General features: G+C 40.6%; 1 protein-coding gene across 1 annotated transcript in view; it reads right to left on the bottom strand.

Moving 5' to 3' along the window:
- NR3C2 (nuclear receptor subfamily 3 group C member 2) overlaps window positions 1-23,000 on the bottom strand; it is a 202,192-nt gene that overhangs the window by 106,067 nt on the left and 73,125 nt on the right. The gene's annotated exons all lie outside the window — the stretch shown is intronic.

Raw genomic sequence — 23,000 nt, 5'->3', positions numbered from 1 at the left:
AACTAGATGGCAAAAACTGTTGGAAAAAGCTATCACCACTTAAAAGCTTTGGTCCCTCACACATACCTGGTTATTCAAAACACATCCCCTGCTTCACAAAGGCACATGACCTGCCAGCACCTGCTTTCCCTGCACCCATCCGTGCAGAGACACAAAGCCATGTGGCTCCTCTGGGCCCAGCATGCCGCTGGCTGCCTACTTCTGCACGGCCTCTGCATCCCCATCTCCATTAATGCTGCCCACGGGTGGACTCCTGCTCCTCTGCTGGAAACCAGAAGACTGTGGCCCAAATGGACCAAGTTCAAACAAACACTGCTTTGTTTCACACTTGTTTTTTTTCTTAATTCATCACGCCTGGTGCCAAGTGTCTATTTCTTCTGAAGCAGAAGAGAATTTGACAACGCTCGTAAGAACCCAACACCTAAACCCTTTCCTAGGTCTGTTACACCAGCAACTGCGTATTCAAAGACTGACCAAGAGGAACTGGTTAATGCTTGGAAGAAACAAGGCTGTTATCCAAATTTCATAGTCACACAGTGGAATGTTAATAAAAGTAAATGCATACCAAGCACTTGTTTGAAGTTCAGCGCTTCTTTCATTCCAGAAACGCTGCTTTAATCTCCCAAATGCTGCTCTGCCTTTTGTTATCCTCTTTCGTGACTGTGTTGTCAAGCGCAGCACTCAGACAACTTGCTGCAGAAAGAGCAGCAATTGCCTACAAACGACACGCCTGCGCCCCTCACGTTTTCTAGCAGAGGTTGAAGCAGAACCTCGGTTTTTCTTACAAAAGTGCTCAGGCCAAGCTGCTTGGCAGAGTGGCCAGGAGAGTCAGTTCTTCCTGGCTCTCAAGCTCTTGGGAACCAACACGCGGTTGCTGGCAGAGAGCCGGCTGCAGGTTATCAGCTGGGTGACCTTGGCTTGACGGAAAACTGCAGAAAGCAGAAAATCCCACCAGGCACCTACCATGGCGTGCATTTTCCCCTGCCACAGCCTTCAAACATGGCAAGAAGCAGCTCTGCTTACATGATCGCAAGGGTGGTGAGGGTGGGGACGAAGCCCTGCTTCATGCCCTTCTGACAGCCAAAAGCTCCAATTCTCTGCCTTGATCGGAAATGCTTGCCAAAGCTGCCAATTCACGAGTCTGCCTCAACAGCTGAATTTTGCTGAAGCCTGAAGAAACCCTTGAGATTAATGGTATTACAGGCTGTGGTTTCCTTGACAAAGACAATACACAGGCCTTTATTCTCAGCTTTTCTGAGATTTCCTTGGCCGCAAAATTGCATTAACTGTTCCTCAACCAAACCAAACCACTGGTCTGCTGGCCATTACTCCAACAACAGCAGAAGTTCTTTTTCTTGCAACAAGTGACAGATTACACCAGCTACCAAAGCGTGAGCTGTTAGAGCATGAATTGCATTCATTTTGTAGAGTTGTGTGACTACATCCTTGAACTTCTGAGGAACCATCTTCTTGTCCCTGGTGGCCCTAAGCAATTGTGCCCTTGTCAGGCCAGGTGGTGCCCTATGACCCAACGCTCCCGCAGGAGCACCTCGAGTGCCTGCTGCCCTTCTTTGCAGTACTTACAGCACAGATACAAGTGTTTGTGCTATTTTGCTGCCAGCTGCTCTTCAGTGGGTTGTTGGAGAATTTCATTTAATGCTTCATCAGAGATGCCAGATGGACATTTTAATAAACTGAAGTATTCAAGCCACTGATTTAGGATTTCCTTGTTGTTGGCTCTCAGCTTTTGACTGTCTTAAGTATGGAACGACACAACACCACTGAATTTAAAGCCACAGACTAGTTTTAAGTAGTCATAGAAGCCTGTATAAATTCTCATGCCTTTTCTGCCACTGTACCAACAGTGTAAACCAATGGCACCCCCCACGTTTTTGCAAAAACTGCTCATGCAGCCACTGCAAACTTATGGTGGCCACAGTCAGCGCATAGCTGAGGAGCTTCTACCATGCAGCCACAAACATAGGCTCAAGAGGGCTGCCTGTGGCCACTGTTCCAGTAAACACTGGTCCCAATCAGCAGCAGAAGGTATAACAATAAAATAAAAAAAACCAGGAAAATAATAGAATAAAAAGGGCTTTTGCAAATACTGCAGATACTCATTAGAGCTCCTCAAAATAAATAATGCAACTGGCTGAGCTTCTTAAGGTATTTACTACCTGTCTCAAAGTTACTATGGTTGCAAAAAAAAAAAAAAAAAGATATGAAGAGTCTAAGAAGTTTATGAATGAATATTGATAACCTGGCTGATGGTGATGTGCCATAATTATTCTTAGAGTGTGAGGTCACAATCCTAAATTATGAAACTGCTGAAATAATATTTTTAAAGTTTCAGCTTTCCCTTATGCATAAAAATCTCTGCTAAGCCTGCAAAATATTGACCTCAAATTTAAGGACATCATGCTACTTTAATAAATTATATAGAAGGCTTGACTTGTGATCAAGAAAATATTAAGGCTTAGGTTACTGTGTTTTACGTTATTTCTTTGCTCATTAAACCCGCAAAGTTTTCATTAAAAATACAGTAATTCATTTCACTGCCATATTATTAACAAAATATGATATGCATATTTAATCTCCAATGCTGTGAAACAGATGATGGGACAAACTATACACTGAACAGCTGAAATCCAGAAAAGAAACATAGGATATTTTATATAAGCTTAAATTCATGTTTAATGTATTAGGTATCATGTCCTACAAAAATGTTTACAGAAAAAAAAAATCAGAATTTTTGATACTTTTGTCTTAAGCAAATATGCTTCAGCTTTTTACTCAGTAAGAATGAAATTGGAAAGTCTGTTGGTGAGCCCCATTCCTCTTCAAAATTTGACATGCTGTTGCTGCTCCTGATAAAGCTGCAGTGCGTCTGTGTGCATGATTGAGAAGCTATCCATGAAGACTGTTACTCAAGTGCTCAAGTATGGCTATCCTTCTAATTAACTATTTATGAACTGCTCCACTGCTCTAGAAAAAGTGCACTGCTATCAGAAAAGAATTGCTCATTAGGAACCAGCCTGTTAAGGTATTTTTAAATATAACAATGCAATTTCACTAGACATACACACATTACTTTTTTAAGGAGAAAAGGAAAAGAAGCATTTTTACTCTGGAGCTGAGTGGTTTAAAATTTTAATGAAGAAAGTATTTAAGATTGTATTATAGGCAACAACGTCTCATTGACAGAAACGTAGACAGCCTTGCGGATCTTTTCCATCTCTACTGCCGTGACCTTGCACCTAACAAATGCATACGCTTCCACTCTCTTTTCGTACAGAAAAGGGGTGCGCTCTGACAGCTGGAAGGGAAGCAGGGACTGGGTAGTGCGCTTCAAGGTGAATTCCTCTAAGACACAACCTTTGCCAAGACCTCCCTTTACATCCAAACTGCTGAGGGGAATAACTTGGTACTCCATAACTTGGTACTGAAACTCCTGTATTTGTTCCTTTATTTCCCTCTGATAGGAGGAAAAGTTACTTCAAGTGAAGAAATGACAAATGATTCTCTTCTGATTACGCTAAGCAGAACGGAAATTAAGGTGGGGTGCAAACCTGTCCTGACCTATCCTTATTAACTAGTCACTTCTGAGGTGCTGTGGTTATTGCTGATAGTACAGAAAGTGATATATATCAATTTGCTATTACTGTAGCCCTCAAGCATTCCAAGAAATTCACATCTGCGAGTAAAACAATCACTTTTCCTTGAAGCTGTGCCCTTCACTCCCATTTTTTCAAAAGTTCCTTATGAGAAGTACCTAAAGACCCATCTTATCTGATGCTGTACCTGACAGTGATACTTTGGACAAAGTGCAAAAATATTTCATAACGAAATTATCAGATTGATGAGTGACACCAAACCCTATCTGCCAAATTGTCATTGAACTTCACCTTCTAAATTACTCTCTACCCAGTTGTTTCCAATGCATCTAGTTATGTTAGTCCAAATGAGCTTGTTGCTTAAAATACTACCGCATCCCACACATTTGTTCCTGGAAGATAACACGATGGAGCCCATCTGAAACACCGTCTGGCATGCTTACCTGTCTCAAGCCCTCGCTTTACTTTGCAGCATTCTCCCCTGCTGCGAGATCATCAGAACAACATTTTAATGCAACAGAGTATGTGATTAATCACCATCTACATGAGGACACATTACCCAAGAACCTTGTAAGTGCAAAACCTTGTTATAAATTACTAATACTCAGAAGTTAATTTACTGCTCACACTTGATCTTAACATTTACCTGCCCACACATCCACATCTCCGAGAACAACTCTACTGATCCAATTCACCATCCTAACTTTGGACATTGGTGGTTGGTCCAACAACCTTCCTTTCCCTCTCTGCTCCCGCCCCCCTCTTCTCTATGCCCATAAAGAATGCCACCAAAAATTAAAAGGACATGCAAGAATAACAAATGCTAATACTGAGACTTCGCTTGTTACCTCAGCCAGGGAATGATGCTTTAAGCTATTATATGCTACTCACTACGGTCCTCGTAGGGCCAATACTATCCACTTCAAACCCATCTCAGATTAAACACAGAAAGGCAATTCTGAGCTGCTCTAGAGCTTTGTGGCAGAGGGGCTGCTGCCAGCCTGCAGAGGGGAGTGAAATGAGGCGAGGACAAGAGAGGTGTGGGAAGAATAATCCTCCCCTGCCACCCACCACAAACCTCTCTAATTCACTACGAGGAGTGTATATGAAATACAGGAATAAGGAAATTGAGAATAGGTCATACAGATTCTCACTAAAAGAAAAATCCCTCTCTTATGGTCTCCCAGTACAACAAAATTAGTGTTGAGATGCGTGATAAGCTCTTTAATGTGCTAACAGATGGTTTATTTATAAAGTTATTCTCTCCCTGTATTTTTCTATAACTTTTCTCCCTTCTAACTTTTTGCCTTTCAGATGAAGGTAATTGCTTCACATTTTATGCATCACGGAGCCAGAATGAGTATCAATGTTTAACAATGATTCCCTGCAATCTCTGGGGAGAGGGGAAGGGTAAGACAGGGAAGAAAGGAACTGAGGAGCGTATTTACTCCCATCTCTTGTCACTTTACAATAACATGGAGGGGAGAGGGACAAGGAGAAAGTCTAATTTAGTGGTCTGAATGATATCTTGGAAGCTCTACATGCTTCCAAGGCAACTCCTAAAGAAAGTTTTGTGCATATGCAAGTCTGTTCCTGGAAAGGTACCATATGCTTATACTCATTTATCCTTTATACAATAAGTACTCCATGAAATTTGCATGGTCTCTCTTTTTTTTTTTTTTTTCCTTAACAGTGAGATTCTGAAAGGATGTTAAATACTAAATCTATAAAAGTTCATGATAGTCTATGACAAAACTCCCATTCAGTTTGGATTATATTTATTTGGGGCAATTCCAAATGCACATTGGAAACATGCAGACGGTGCTGTTGGTTCTACGGGCTACAGAGGAAGAAGGAGAGACCACCTGTGTGCTCTATTAAGACCTTTGCGTACAGACCAGCAACAGAGCTAACCTGACATGCAGGATACTTCTCCAAGTGCTAAAAGTTGAATAACACTGCTCAGCTGAGAAAGAGACCAAATGTCTCACAAAAAGTTGTACAGCATTCCAAGAAGTGCTTGCAACTTTTGTTGGAAATGTATGAATTGAAATGCATGAAAGCCGTTCTCTTCACTGGATAGTTACTCATTTTCAAATGAGTTCAAATTCAGCTAATTTTCAAACAATTCTGAGCAGAATTCACAGATCACAAACAATTCTTTGCTCTCTTTCCTTCTCCCTGTCCATTATGGCTAAGAATGAATACACAAAATCTTTTAAGCCTTTTCTCTCCTCAATCTTTGGTAAATATTCATTAATTACTTCATATTGAACTACCCATTCTGCCATGTTATACCGCAACTCAGGTATTAAACTTCACTATGTTAAAGAGACTAGAAGTATTACACACATTTTTTTACTTCTAAGCTTTCACTTCAAGAACTTTTCCCTTGTGACTACCTTAGTTTGTATTCCCTTCCCTATTTCCTCAGGCTTTTCTCTTAAGATTCCAAGGTTTCTCCTTCCGCTCTCGTGCATGCTAAACACATCTTTAGGATTCAAAGGGCTCAGATGTCAGGTATGCAAACTATTTTTCCTTTAAGAGTAGAACTGGCACATTAGTCTATTCCAAAGATATGTAAGTATATTTGTGGCTGAGACTCACCTTCCAGTTTTGTTCTATTAGCAATGCCATATATCGGCTATGGTGAAATTAGAAATGTTATAATCATTGGACAAAAAAAAGTTTTGCTATAGCGTGTCATCCTAAAGTTTGAATATACTATACTGTCATCTTCTTATATATAATCCCACAGGCTTCATCTAGCTTTCTTCATAGCATAATATGCAAAACAGGTAACCTGGTACTAGTTCTTCCTCTTCCCAGCTCAGTCAGAAATCATATATGCAAGGCCGGCACTGAAGTAAAAATACAGTCTTGGGTGTTTGCGGTATCTGATGAAGCTTACTTCAGTGAATAACATGAAGCATTTCATCCTAGACCTTTATTCAAACTAAAGTGACTGTGTAATCATCCATAATTCAGAAGCAGCACCTGTTGGACTTATGTTAACAACTTGATACTTAAGTAAAGAAAACTCTGTAGCTGGAGCTGAAAAAAATATCCTATACTAGCAAATGTTACACTGATCAAACTGAGACTGGTGTCAGTAAATTATGCCAACCTTTTCACTTTCAGTAGAAGGATAAGAAATAGGACAATCTCCAGGCAAAATGATCAAAAGTTAAAACACATCAAATATTAAAAGATTAGTATGGAAAAGTTAGGATATCAGTTTTCTGAATAGCGAAAAAGAACTCCTGCCCTCCATCATTTTTTATCTTCCTAAACAGTTTCTAAATTCCCGACAGAGTACATCTAAAACTGATCTGGTCACCACAGTGGGCACTGTTTTTCACATAGCCACACAGAAAGCAGTATTTCTAACAGTATGCAATATTCAAAGTATTGTCAGTTCTTCCACAATTCCCATCTTTCAATGTCAAATGTAAATGCGCTGATGTACATCTATCTCAAAAAATAGCTTGGATAGTTGGACATATTTTTCTTTGGGAATGAAGGCTGACAGCTCAGTTTTCTGACACAGATCAAGGTCAAAATTTTGCACACTTGCATACTAAAAAATAGTACTTGAGGATTCAGAAAACTAGAAAAATCAGTTCTGATGTCATCCCAACAACTCTGTAGTTAGCCATGCTAACATGCAGTTTATTAAGTACAGTGCTTTTAGTTTAATAACCCCTAACACAGGAAAGTCTGAACGCGTTGCAGAATTGTTAGCCAAATTTTCCAGCTGACTTCTACAACGCAATGAGGGAGGCAAGGTAACTTTCAGGATCGTCTCTAATCACAAATTAAAGCCATCTCAAGCCTGCTGTAAGCTGTGGCAACTTAAAAGGCCATTCCAGAAGTTTAGGAGGTTGGCAGGAGGATCATCAGGATGGCTTTGCACCATCGGACACATGGGCTTGTGAAACAGTTCTGTGTGACCAGGCTTTCCTTGGGTGCACTGCAGGCTGAGTCACCACAGTTTCTAAAGTCAAATACCCAGACTTAAATATGTATATAGTTAAATAAATATAGTTATTAGTAGTAAAACAATAAATACTGAAATATTAATGTACGTATATAAAGGATACAAAACTGTATATTTTTTTTAACTGTACAGTACAGTTTTATTTCTAGGTCTCAACTGAGTTAGGAAAACATAATACCAAAAAAAAGTAATTATGGAGATGGTTGGGACACAGCAATATTTCCTTTCTAGTATTCTTTTCCTTGAAGATAAATAGTGGACACCACCCCTTAGAACAACACAATTCTCCACTATTTATAAATTTAATGCTTCCATTTTGTAATTATATAAGTAATCATCAAATTAAGTGGCTATAAAATATAGGTCTGTTTCCTTTCTCAATTCTTAAAGCCTCCATCTTGAAGTAGAATGCACAGACATCAAACACAGAGAGAACAAAATGTCACTTTACTATAGGGAACTTGTATTTGCACAGAAACAACCGTGCCCAGAAGAATTCATCTTCCTGAGGCAGGTAATAGATAACAGATAACTTGACAGTGAGGGGGAGCATCCGACCACATACTAAAAAGAATTAAAAAATAATATAAGAAAAAAATCAGTATGTTTTCAAATTGGCTGTTTCAAGGGAGACAAACAGAAAAATTAACAAGGGAGAATGCTGCAGAAGTTAAAGATTTCCAGTTCAGAAGGAGATACTGCAAGCCAAAAAATGAAAAAAAATATATATATCCGAAAATATACTCTTATTTCTCCATCACTTATTATTCTGTCTCAGTTTGTGTACTGCATAACCTGAAACAAAGATCACATCCAGTGGCAGATACAGCCCAGATGCTGTAGAGAGCCACCTCACTTGCTACTTCCCTGATATGTTCTTGGAGACACAAAAAACAAAACCAGAAAGCCAAAACAATTGCAGGTCAGGGAGCGGTTCTGCCTTCTGAAGCACTTGTGAGTTTTGAAGAAAGGATAGTTGTGAAGGAAGGATACTACATGTTAAATGGACATGATTCCTCATTGGCCCTTTGAGAGGTGATAAGCCATTGGTTAGGTTAAGAATAGAAACAGAATCCCAAGTCATTCTACAACCACATTAGAAATTATTTGTAAGGACTCTTCCATCTAGTCAGAAGCTAAAGAAGTTGACAGATAGGTCTAAAGCTCTCTTTTTAAAGACCTCCAGGAACTTTTCCATTTCTAGCTTATATTGATGTGAAATTGTCCTATCTGTAGTTACAGCACTCACTGGCATTTGAGACTCATAATTAGTTTAAAAAAAATTGATTGTGACCAAATTGAATATTTGGTTTAGCACGAAACATTGAAGGTTTTACATTTCCAGGGACCTTTAGCACAAGCAAATCCAGGGCTCTGCCTCTGCAGCCACTCTCACCTATGGGATCGAGCATTGCTCCCAGAGGCATGGTCCTGTGTGGCATCATTCAGGTGAGGTCCCCCGGAGTATAACCACGTATTGAACCTCAGATATGCGTGCCAACAGCTGGCTGGGTGGAGGAATCTCTGATCCCTCACTGAGACCCGACATCCTAGTGTTCGTCAAACACCCAAACCCTGAAGAAAACCTCTTCGGCAGAGCTGTGCATCCATCCTGAATGTGAGACTAGTTTAAGTACCATGAATTGAAAGGTACAAGGAACACGGGAATACAGGGGGGGAAACAAAACCAAACATGCAAGCCTTTAAATTCCCAGGCTCAGACAGCACAATTTGTAAGAGCTCTATATCCATGCAAATCCAGAGGACACATTTCTTGACCTGTCAGGGTTCACAAACTACAAAGCTAGAATATGACAAAAATACAAAAAATCATACGAAAATTTTTGATGTAAGAAAAAGTACAACCTAAATATGAAGAATCAATTTCATTGAATTCAGCAAGCTGTGAGCATTAAGGTCTTGCTCTTAGAGTCTCGAATAAGATCTGAGTCTCATTGAGAACAATGATAAAGCATCTACTGATTTCAACATGGGCCTGAAATTCACTTCATGATTCCTGTAGCAAGCCAGGGCAGCTACTGACCTGAGTTAGCCTCACCTTAAATCAGTCCACAGAAAGTTTTAGCTGCAAAGGCAGAGAAATAGCCTCAGTAACGTTCATTCAAGCGCTTAGGACAGGTGTACTTCTGGCAGAAGTTTTCTGCATGGTCCTAGCATGGACCTTCCCCTAACCTTCTGGCTATCTAGGCAGACCGTCTCCACCAAATGCACAGCTGCTTCCTTACCCTTCGTGCACAACCTAAACTAGAGAGCCCTCACAAAAGAACACCAAACAAAGCCACCAGACGTGAACTATCTGCAGGATGCAGGTTTATTTAAAAGACACGATTCAATAGGATCTGAAACTAGGGAATAGTTAAACTGTGATACTTAGAGCATGCAGAGAGGAACCATAATAACTGGGCATCTGAGCAGTGAATAAGGAAAGGCCAAGGGATGTTTTATTCCATCTATTCCACATCCCTGAAGGACATGGCAGCTTGCATGTGAGGACAGCAGCAAAGCGAGCACTTGCAGTGTGACAAAGCTTGAACATGAACTGCATCTATGCCCTTTTAAAAATTATATGCATGTATATGTATGCATGTATGCACACACACAGATACATCACCAAATCACAGCCTGCAGAGTTCACTCTTCCAGCGAAGGCTGTCACTGTTGGAAGCCAGAAGCTAAATGCGATCAGTGCTTGGATGTTGACAAAACTCACCAAGACGCACGAGCTGCACGGTGGCTCTACTACAGGAGAATTATGTAATGCTGTTACGAAACGCCACACAAGGTTATTACATTACAGAGTCACCCTTCGCAAATCAGCAATTTCCCTGGTCGCCCCTGTGCGGTTGGCTGCCCTCCTGTGGATAGCAGATGATACACTAGGGTGAAAAGTATTCAAAGGAAAAAAAAAATAAAATCAGCCTTCATGAAACTAACATCTGGTACATGTCCAGGATGACTACTGCTTCTATAGCTGCAACTGAAAAATGCCATAAAATGTTGAGGATAATAAATAAATTACTCCTGTAACCTGTTTTGCATTTTTTAATTTTGCGGGTAAGTTAAGTAACATCACTGGAATGTCAGCTACAACTAAAACTGCCCGGCACGCCGTCTGCAAGCAAGTGGAAATAAGGGTTGCTTTTTCTTTTTTGTTGTTGTTGGTGTTTTTTTGTTGTTGTTGGTGGTGGTATTTTTGCTTTAAACTAAACATTAACATTTTCCAGGATGGTTGTGTTTCAGGCTGAAAGAATTTGTTTTTCAGAAAAAGTGTTATAGCTGTTTTTAAAAATATGAAGCAAGGGGAAAACATTGTTTTGACAGTTTTCAAATTTCCTACAATTGACCCTTTGCATACCGCTATTTCCATGTCTTAGTGTCCAGACTTTGCCTTAACCTCAGAGTCAAAGGTGATGCTTTTTCCAGCCTAGGGAAACCAACTCCCTAAAAGCACTGTTTGTATGCACTCACTAGAGGTTCACGGTATTTGGCAGCAGTATTCTTTTCACATTTTATCTGCGCTGAGCAAACTGTAGATGGGGGTTGAACAAAGTTCATTTTTCTCCCTTCCTCTCTCTGTACAGTTGCTCGTTCTTGCTGCTGTGGACTGCTGCACCTGAACTGAGATTAAGGACACGGCACGTATTGCTGCTACGCAGAATGGACAGAAAGGGAAGGTCCCAACACAAGGAGATCGGCATGCCATGAGCACATGTAAACGGAGTGTTAGAAAGACATGGTGAGAACATGTCAGCCAAGACAGAGGATAGCAGAAGAACAAAGGAAGGGAGGGACAGACTATTGGGAAAAGCAGCAAAAAGGGCTGCAACAATGTGGGCAGAAAGACAGGGTTACTTAGACACAAGTCTGGAATTAGGCAGAGAGGTGAAGACTCTGGGGCAGCGCACACATCCTGCTATACCTTACTACTTACAGCTTCTTTCTACGAGGACTGTTAAAAATGGACCTTGCTCCTTTTGCTAAGGTTCAACAAACTACATGGATACTAAGACTGCTTCACTTGTTTTAAGAGGTTCCTAAAGTATTTGCGACTGTACAGCTTTGTGACTGTGTGCAACCTTCTCTACTACCACTCTGCTTCCTGAGCAGGATAAGTGAAATGTGGGAATAGAATAGTTTCATTCGGAAGGGCAAAGAACATCGAGTCCAACTGCAACAGCAAAGGAGGAACAGCAACTTCAACAATACTCTGAGAAATCTGTAGTTATGGAGGACCCTGTGCCTCCTAAACAAGGCCAAACAGTTTACGTAGAAAAAGACTGATCTGAGTTAAGGAAGTACAGTGTCAGTATATAGAACTGAATTTATCCTAACTTTTCTGCATGCTATATATTAGGTATTTTTCATAAAAACACATACTTTTGCCAACGATTGCTCTCCCTTTCATCTTTGAACTGTGAAAAGACTCCAAAAGCTAAGCTAGCCAATAGCCCACATTTACGATGATTTGCAAACTGTGCTCCGAGTTCATTAATACCGACAGTTTAACGAACAATGTAGCCTTTGAATAGCCACATTGATTACAGCCTTCTGCAATTGCAATCCATTTACATAGTTTGAAAACACTTTCAGAAAAACCTATTTACACCTTTACACCTTTGGAGTAATTAAATAGGCAGAGTTTAGAAGGACTTACGACTTGCTTACAGCACCCCAAGCCGTTTAAAATACTCTGGACCATCTTTTCTCCAGCTCTTACCCATATGTAAAAGGAGAAGCAAGAACGGAGTGGGCCAGAATAAACACTCTATTTACCACGAGGGCAGCACTAGGACGGGGAAGCGCTTAGTTCCTGAACATCAGAGCACGCGAACAGTTCCCTCTGAGCGTCCATGTGATCTGCCATCAGATGGTAACAATTACAAGGCCATCGCTTCATTTCCACAGATGTGGCAATGTGCGCTCGAAGAAATAAAGGGGCAGGGTGATGGAAGCTGGAGGAGAAAGACCATTACCTCCTTGCAAAGGAAATTCAGCTTGCTCATTTCCCTTCTCCTCCTGAAAGTTCAAAAGCATGTTCAGAAGAGGCTGCCTTGCCCTTACAAGGCACTATCTGTTAAATCCATCAATAAAGATCTCGCAAAAAAGATTCAAATGTATTAATGCTGATGTATGTATATGTAATTTTAAATATCTTTCAAACATTTAGTAATACAAGACTCTCAGCTGGACTCATGTCTGTACTTTAAGTATTATGAAATATAAAATTAAGTTCACAATCTAGTATTTTTGTCATGGGAATGGTTCTCAAGTTCCTAGGCTTAGCAGATGGTCGATAACAGATTTCACTATTTCCTGTTTTTCCCCCATTTTCTTGGATTTCAGCAACAGAATAGATCTTTTCCTGAGCAATCTGTTCAATTTGATTGCGTGTCTTTTCTGAATTATATCCAGTACTTATTTGTCTTTTGTAGCTCCCCCCACCCCCCATCCCGCCATGTCCCTTCTCTGAACACCGAAAGTTTTCTCTTTGGTTTGTAGTTGCTGGACGAGAATAAAAGTAAATCTCAGATGAAGCAGACAAAATGCATGTTATCTGCTCTGTTGCTTTTCTCAAGTTGTTTTTATTATGCAAATTATTCCCAACAAGTCAGACACACACACTTCTTAACCTGTAATTTCGCTCTTGCAGAATCATAATTCACTTCTCTTACTCTTGGCTCCACCACATTTTCCAACTTTCTGAATTCCTCTGCAGACTTACTACTAATTATCTCCATACGCACACATGTGCATTACCGATAAGTGCCCTGTTCCTGTGTAACTCATTTCCAAATTCTCCTATTCAGAACAAATCTGCCCACCGTCTTGAAACCACCTCCACCCCCAGAGGACTGATGTGTTTCCCCATCTTTCACAATTTTCACTTAGCGTCAAGGTACGTCTCCACTCCCTGGTTCACTTCTGCTGTTCTTTACCACACAATCCAGACGTGATAGAGAGGAATACGTTCAGCAGATTTATAAAAAGTTTGAATTGCTCTTGAGAACGGAATCATATGCTGGCCTCCCTGCTGCCATAAAGGGAAATGCTTACAGCAAAGCTACAGGAGAGGAAAATCCCAGGTTTGCTAGCTCTTTAAGCCAATGCAATAAATCAAGAGTTACATAAGTTCTTCTTTCCTCCTAAAAATACATCCTTAGCTTGAAATATAATTAATAAGACTGAAAAATTAAACTGATGTTTCCACTGCTGTACTAGCTCTTTGACTGGAACAGGGAGGCCTTCGCAAGAAAGTTGCTCCTGGGAAGCAAGGAGGGCACACGGGCAGCAATGTACCACCAGAAATGAGAAGATGCACAGTATCAAGTGCTGGCAAACTAGTGCTCTGGCCTCTATCCAAAATCCTGCCAGAACAGAGGCCACCCAATGGGGACTTTCGACCTCTATACATTCACACGAGCAGCACACTCAACTGAAGATCCAGCATAGGAAGAAGACGGGGTGACCCCTCTTCCCGCTGCCCTCGATGGGAAGGCACCAAAGGGGACGATCCCCCCACCACCAGTGGCCAAGTGCAGCTGGAGGTCCCCTGGGTGCAGATGACTTTCTGTTGTTGGTCCCAGCTGGGACGAGCCACAGCGCTTTGCTGCCGTCACAGGAAGGGGTGCTGCTCCTAAGCAGAGCTGGCACCACACTGCTTTGTGCCCAGCTTGGCCACCACAGGACACCACTCATCCAGACCATGCCACAGCCCGAGTGCTCTGCCCTGTTACTGGCAAGGACAACCTTCAGCAGCACAAAGCTAGACCTCCTTGATCTACGGCACATCAGAAATCTTGAGGGTCTGTTTCTTGGATCAGAGGAGCTGTAATCTTTTTATAACTAGTTAAATGATGTCATACACTCATTAGCTTTCCAGACTCTATTTGGAAGGTATTTTTTTTATTCTCTTGTTCTTTTTTTTTTTTTGACTGCTTAGTTTTTATTCAGCACGAGTGCTCTGCTCTGAAAATACTGCCAAAGGTTTTCCACATTCTCTGCACAGCCCTTTAACTGCATTGCAGAAAAATAAGACTCTCATATACACATTCAACCTTGCTCCTCAAATATCTTTAAAAGTTTCCTCTTTAGAATTCAAGTTGCTACTGGAAAAAATAAGTTGATAATCTACCCAGAAATACAATTCTGCATGTTCCTGCACCCAGCCAAAACCACAGAATTTACTGCCACAGAAAACAGAGAAGTAAAATGAATGAAAAGAATCCATCATTTTCCCTCCAATCTATGCTGGGTCATTGCAGTAATCCAGGAAAAGAAATATTCTGAAATCAAAACTTAAGCATTAGATTCAGCTATGCTGCTTCAACACATCAGTAGTGCCTACTCACATGCTGCCTTTGTAAAATTAGAAGTAATTATGAAATGATATAGAAATTACCTTGTTCAGTCTGGGATTAAAAGTATTAATTGTAAGTAGGAAGTTAAAAAAAATAGAACTCATAAAAATCATTAATCTATTTGGAAATTCTATTTAAATTCATTTAGGAGGTCTGCAAGTTTGTGTCCATTAGGACTATTTGAAGGATTTTATTCTATGGTTTCCAAGTTGCATTTAGACATTAGACCACAGACATTTTTGACCATAACTGAATTCTCTTCCACAAATTGACAAGCCCTATTTCAAAACTAATCAAGTATTTTTATCTGAAGATTGCCTCTCCAATGACCAGAAGCCTTTAAATACCCATGTTAAGTTTGTTCAGCCCAACCTATGGCACTCATCCTTGTCCCAGCATTATTCTTCACCTTAAAAATAGTAATTAACAAAATAAAATCACTTCTAACAATCCTTCCTCCAAAAGCCTTATTTTAATAACAAAGCAGCTCCCCCCACACCCACCCCTATAACCTCTCAGCCTTCCTTTCCCTATGACAGACAGCGCATGCTTTACCAGTCTCCCTTTGTCAGCAGGCCGCTCTTCTCCCAAGCACACGTGCAGGACGGGCTCTCCAGAGCTCTGAACTCTGTTATTAAGCACCATACAATCCTTACCGTATGCTCCTAGTTGCTTTCAGAATGGTATTTGTATGTGGTCTAACAGCATCCCAAGTCTTTGTTCTTTACATTTTCATAAAAACAGTAATGCCCTACTAAGACATGCTCCTTTAGCACAGTGTTGAGGATCAGCCTCAGCACAGAGAAGGATCAGAGCTGTGCACAGGCACTGACTACCTAATTATAGAAGTGGGACGATGCTCAACGGTAGGACACGCAAGACTGTGCATTTCGTTGTCCTCGACTTTTAGCTGTTGCCATAAGCAGAAGAAAACTACAGCAGACAAAGACCAGTTGTTATTAACCAATAAGCATTTTCTGGCACAACTGATTTGCGTCTCCCCGTGAGACAGTCTCAATCCAACACCTAATTAATTTACTTATTTTTTTCTCTCCAGTTCAGAGATGTGTATTTTCTGTTTGCCACTCTACCAAGGGCTCCACTGATATTTAACCTTAGTCTGGTACAGTTGACTCTTGGCAAATATTTTATTTTAATTGTTTTGCATCTACCTACTTTTCTGACAAATGTTATTCTAGTGCTTTGCACACTATGGATCACAGACAAATACTGGAGCTCGACGTTTAATATTTCCTGGTAAAGGTTTCCTATATTTGTTAATGAAATAAGCCTCTCCAGGAACTTGAAACCTCCTCTGCTCATCTGGGACTGAATCAAAAATGGATCACGTCTACTGATTTTGGTGCAATATGAAGGCCTCTGCCAGCCAGGATTCCTAAAACTTTGTCAGGATAATTAAAGAGCGGTCCTAGGAATTACCGCAATCAATATTTCATCACTTCTTCAAAGAAAAATTTTGTCCCATGGAACTTTTGTTTCCATGGACATTCAGTAACGAAGATCATATTTGGAGATTACCTAAAAGCATACACGGGCAACTGTTTCGCTTCTAACTGCTACTGACCTAGGCAAGAAACACAACATTTTAAAATTTTTGTTCTCCAGTGAAGCAAGATCTGTGAATTGCACAGGAATTACTTCCCCAGTGAGACACTTTTTTTTTTTTTTTAATTCCTTCCCTCCCCCCCCCCCCCCCCCAAATGCAAATATTTAATATACCAGGTTCTGAAATCAGAATGAAAAACCATTGCAGGAAACAAGTTTTCAGACAGTGAATTCTGAACAGATGGTTTTCTAGTTCATACAAATAGCTGTGCTCATATGTCTTTTAAGAGATATGCAGCAATATGCATTATGCTCAGGAAAAGATGCAGTAAAAGATTCTATCACTTGCCTGACTAAATTAACTCATGGCTGGGATTTGTTTACAAGCACTCAAACATTATTAACAATTGAAATTTAACCATGTAAGCATATGAACTGCAGTATCTGAGTGGTAAAATGGCCATTTTTAGTTTTCTGCGCGGGACAGCACACTCAGCAGCAGAAACACCTTTAGGCTTCAAATGCAAGTTCTCTCACTTCCTGTTTGGCACAGGATTTTCTTCTGCATATGATAAAATGTTTATGTTAAAAATATACTTGGAATTGGAAAAAAACAATTGTAAGAAATGAACAGGCATACAACATCTGACTATGAAGAGAGATGACGTTGAAGCACTAATATACTGCAAAACCTCCCAAAACAAATTAATTTCTCTATCAAAACCAAGAAGACCCATAGGTTCGTTGTGTGTAAAAAGCTGCATTACCTCATTCACAAGCAATGAAAGCAAGAATAAATTTGAAAGAAAGCAACTTTCTCTGCTTAGCAAACTTAGTGAACTTCCACCTTGGATCTTCATCAGTTGGTGCACAGATAGAAACCAGCCAGGTCTGCCTGAGCAACACGCGATCCTAACAGCGCAGGATGCAGACTGCTTGGTCTTTACGGCAGGCTTTAAGTAAGTGACGGTAAGGAAGTTCCTTTCTGAGAAAGGGAAAGGACAATGGCTAATAGTAAATTTCAAGGCAAACAAAATCCCCATACAGCAGACTGATTATACATATGTGCCCTTCATACCTCGGAAGCGTCAGGGTTTCTATTAGATTCAGATGAGCAGAGAAATATTATGCCTTGTTTTCTATCAAACTAGTAGCTACTTTCTGAACTATTAAAAGCAAATATTTATGTTTCCTTGGAAAAGCCTCTGCAATATTCAGGAAAGAAAAAAAAAGCAGCAAATCAAAACTGAATTCATGAATACAAACCAATTCCTGGAGAGGCGTGTTCCCCCTCCCTCTCCCAACTATTTTTTATGAGCAGATTTGTAAAGGGGCCATTTGGCATTTTTTAGTATGAAATATTATAATCAGCTCCTTCTCTCTATCATACACCGCTATCACCCTGATGTATTTTTCTCACAGAGACATCACTTTGGGGACTACTCTATCATAAGGGCCACCATATTGCATTTGACAATCTGCACCAGATAAAACGAAGGGCATCCAAACAGGGACAAGGTCATTTAGACTTCCGAAACTTTACAGGGAGCATATAAATTGTACTTTAAGTATAAAAAATGTACTGAAAACCAAGATCGCATGAAAAATGCTTTAAGTTGGTATGATTCGGGATAAAATTAGCAAGAATTGCATCTCTGCCAAGTGCTATAAAACAGTGATGCAATAATTTTACCCTTTCAAGTTAGCACATGCATGGAAGTGATTAAAATGTTTCTTTTTTAAAATTAAAAAGGAAAACTGCAACAGGGGATATTAAATAACTTCTTTAAATGTGGGCATGGAAAGGAGCAGTACAAACGCAGCCATTTATATCTCAAGATTAAAAGGAGTGAGGTCTGCTGTTTTTCTTTACTGAAATCCAAGTCGACTGCTTTGCACTGAAGTACAGCACACGTCTTCTGCGTGCACCTCCAGTGGCACGAAGTTCTCCAGCTACAGAGTAAGTTGTCTAGCCTGGACACCATGCCGAAGACAACAACCATGGCACAACAAACTACGTGTCGCATACAAAACAACGCTGCAGGAATTATCAAGTCTCTCCCTACCCCTTCCCCATTTGGTTCTACACTGATGCTGGAAGTCTGGCCAGAAGGGAAAACTAAATGAAAATCCTTGCTTTAGAGAAGAAATTTTGATACAAACAACACTACTGAAACACAGTGGGATAATTCGCATGCCTAAAAAGCTACTGGTTCTGTCCTTCCTGAACATGTTAGGAGACACATACAACGTTTTACATGAAACCTGATTTTCTGTTTTACATATGTGAATGAGTCAGTCACTCACTCGCTCCTGCACTTAGGCAGATCAGCCTGCTAACCACTTGCACGCAGCACTGAGGGGTACCAAGTGGAGCCCGTGATCAAACTGTGCTGGAGAACGGATGTCATCGACTAAGCAGCCGTCAAATACGTGAAAAGAGAAAGAAATCTTCATATTTGAAGATTTATGCTGCAGGCCTCCCACAGCCTGTAACAAGTCATCTGAGTTGCTAAATGCACAGGTTGCTTTCCCGTGCAAAAGCAAAGCAAGTTAGTGCACTATTAACAGGTAAGCATCCACAGCACAACCAGGAGCACACTGGGTATGGGAAGCGGCCATTTCCAAAGCAGTACCGTGTGCTCACAAACGCACACACACAGAGAATGCAAACTTACGCGCAGCTGACTGATATCTTTGCAGCTTCCCACCTAAAGTAAAACGCTAAGGGGAGAGGTAAAAGTCTTTACAGCTTCCAATAGTTGCACTGGTGATTGCATCCCCTCAGCACTCATGTTTCTGCAGCTATCCACCTCCAGACAATGTCAAGCTGCTCTGTCCTCTCCACCACCCAAATCCTACTGGCAGTCTAAACAAGTCTAAATTTCCCCATGTAATGCAGCTGTAACGCTCGCTGAGGGAATCTCCCCAGAACATGTGAGACTTGCTTCAGCAAGCATCGTGCCCATGGCAGCAGTGCCAGCAGGCAAGTCATGAGAGGTGGGAACCAGCTGGGCATTAGCTGGATAGGGCCTGCAATCCAGACTTTGGGCAAAAGCCCACCTCATCTGGTAACAAATGAGAGGCCACGCAGAAAAATAAACAATACCCAGTAACAAACGACAGAACAATAATGGGGAATTCATTAGGAAAAATAAAGACCAATTGGCCAATTTTCTCCAGATGACATGGTTTATAAACAAAAGTAGCAACAAGATTGGAAAGCCCAAGAAAACCCCAAAAGCAGAGGCCCAAAGTTATCTGCTTGATAATTTTCTTAATAATTATGCAGAGAAGACAGAAACACTCAGCAAAAAAGCAGCAGATTACTTAGATTCAGAATGAGAGGCTTGCTTCATGGGAGGGTGATTAATAATTTCCAGCCCATTGGTTGTTTAAACATCCTCCTAATTTACGCCTATTAGGGATATGCATATTTAGATTAGCAAGTCTGAGTAGGCTGTAACAAGCTCATTTTCAGGAGTTTGATTGAATAAGAGATCTGGCCTGAAGAATACAGTTTTTAAATAAGTTCTGGAAAGAGCCAGTAAAAAGAAAGAAATGTAATGAAATCCTTTCAGACTGTTGGGAAGGCAAGCCTCAAAGTGCATGCACGCAATCCATTAGCAGTGTAGGCTGAGTTGAACTGACAAAAGGTCACGTGTGAACACAGACTTGAGATTTCTGCAAGGTTTCTTCTCTTACTCTTCGAGATATTTTAAGTTAGACTATCAGTGTATAGCCCAGAGAAACCAGAAAACAGACTAATAAGGCAGACTAATAATATGCTGCAGGTGAGGAAGCATCACTGCATGGCGCTGCACCTGGCTCTGCAGGAGTCAGTCCAGGCCTGGCACTGTGCTGTACTTACTTTCAAATCACTAATATTTTTCCGAAGATTTTATTAGCCATTCATTTAAAGACTGGCAAACAGTATGGCATTAATAGGGCAGTGCTCTGGACTGGTAAACCCATTAGACAAACAACTTTTAAAAAAAAAAGCCTGTTGAAGTTTATCTAAGAAAGGAGACCAAGCCCATGGCGGCACCTCTCCTTCTGTAGCGCTGCTGTCTTTTTCTAGGGTGACTGCAAGGGGCCAGAGCACGTACATGACTCAATGAGAGCTCACCATGAACTGCTGGAGTAAAACAGACTGAGGTAACCTTACATGAATTCGTTTGGAGTACTGAATTATGAAACGAGTGAAAGCAAACTAACATGCAATACGCAACACAAATGTCCGCAAGCTAATAAATTTGTGGGAGAGGTGCAGAAAAGAATGATTCAAGGACCAAATATAACAGAAAATGGAAAAATAGGTCACTTCACTTTTCTTAAGAGAGACTGTGCGTACTAAAAGGACTTAGAAAGAGCTTTTAAAAAATGGCTGTGTTTGAATCAGGAGAAACACTTTTAACAGGCAGGGTAATAAACCACAGAAACAAGCTGGGTATGGAGGCTGTAGATCCTGCATTTTGTATTATATTCTAAAAAAGACATACAGTCTCACTTGGAAGATACTTCAGATAAAGAAGTTATGCTTTAGTTGAGCATACAGTGCTGAGTTCAGTTCACACCTCCTGTCCTGCTCCCAAATGCCTTCCGCTGGCAACTTGGTCTTGAAGTTCACCATCTCGCTTCAGAAAGTTGACTTCTGCAGGACTTAGAAACGCATTTAATATTACGGAGGCAACAGCTTCTTCTGGCTTAAGCTGCGTGCACTGCAGCTTTACACATATATATAAAAGAAAAAGTCAACTCCTAATTTATTTACTTCGTTTATCCACTAGATGACTAAAGCAAAATGAATGCAGTATTGCTATTTCCACAGTCCTCATGCTTGAGGAAATCATATTACAGGACCATATTTACTGTTAATGTAATATTCAAGAAAGTGAAGCAAATTAGAAAAAATATTTATGCAGGGAAAAAACACTCTTAACTTTGTACTGCTGTTCACTGTTACTCAGTTCTCCAAAGACAGCATTAAGAAACATGCTAAAAATGAGCTTATTTCACAATGCTAAAGGCAAACAGAAGGATATTCAAAAAACATTTCTGAGTTTGGTGGAATTCCCGCTATTGGCAGCGCTGCGGTGAACCCTCCATTCGAAATAAAACAGTTTTAATATGACCAGCAGCAGAAACTGTTCTGTAATCGTTCATTTAAATGGACTTACTTATTTTTCTGTTTAGCTTAGAAGGAAATTATGCCCAGCTATCTCAAACATAATTTACAACACAAAGCCAAAGCTTTCCACTGAAAAAAAAATCCACACAGAAACAACAAAAACCACCCTTGAAGTTAGGTTTCCTCAGTGGAAAGCTTTCCAGTTGTACCTGAGAACTTACAAAGTCTCATGGTGCCTCCCCTCTCTAATATCTAAGATTAGATATACAATAAATACATACAAGCAAATACCTAAAAATTTACACAATACTATATCCTCCTGATTTTTGTCTGATTCCCCAGATTGTCACAACCCTGTTTTACAGAAGCAAGGCCCTGTCACACAGAGGAATTTGTTTCACTGAACAATGTTGCGTGTACATGCAACAGCTCTTGATGCTGAACAAGAGGCATTCATGCAGCCTTGCTCAAACCAGCCACCAGCTCACAGCCATCCCTATCAGTGCTCATGCCACGTGCAGAGCCCTAGTTTGTAAACATCTTTACAGTAAATGGGATCAACATACAAATATATTATCCCATTAGGGACAGAACTCTAAGTAGGAGCCCACAAGCCTTTCACAAAAACTTCTGTCCCAGAGATAACCAGCACTCCTTCCCTCCTCACTCTGCCAACAGCTCCTGCAAGCCACACTGGGTTAATCTCCTCTGCGTGGCTGAGATCTGCTGGTGTTAAGAGTATCAGCAAGTAACACTCGCAGCCAGTGCATAGTTGTTGCTGTAGAAGGAATATTTAACTGCTAATCTTTAATTTAAAGCTAACACTTTCTCAAAATAAAGCACATCTATATGCATTAAATAAGCACACATACATCAAATGTAGTACAGTCTCAAAAGTCTCACTTGGGGGAAAAACACCTTGAACCCAGCAACTCAGCTTCCTGGGGCACCACGAATTACATTGTTCACTACTAGATTTATAAAGGAATAATCCCAACGACACCTCATCTTTTTTTCTAGTTGGCCAGTGCCATGTTGGGACTCTGGACATCAAGAAACCTGTTAATCAGATCCAGATACCTGGTCAAATGCACGGATACTGAAGCCAGCAGGGTGGCACAATGGGTCTTGGCCAGCATGGATGGAAGAGCAGAAGGCTGTGCAGATGCGACTCAGGACAAGACTCATCTACAGAATTTCTATTCCTGATGAAGCAGCACAATCTGCAGGAAGGAAACTTGCCTTTCTGACCTCCGAATCAGATTGCAGCAAGAAAAAAAAAAAAAAAAAAAAAAAAAAAAAAAAAAAAA

The sequence above is a fragment of the Oxyura jamaicensis genome, chromosome 4, assembly GCF_011077185.1.
Source record: "Oxyura jamaicensis isolate SHBP4307 breed ruddy duck chromosome 4, BPBGC_Ojam_1.0, whole genome shotgun sequence".
NCBI classification, from domain to species: domain Eukaryota; kingdom Metazoa; phylum Chordata; class Aves; order Anseriformes; family Anatidae; genus Oxyura; species Oxyura jamaicensis.
The sequence above is the reverse complement of the archived record's forward strand: the minus strand, read 5'-3'. Positions and strand labels throughout refer to the sequence as shown.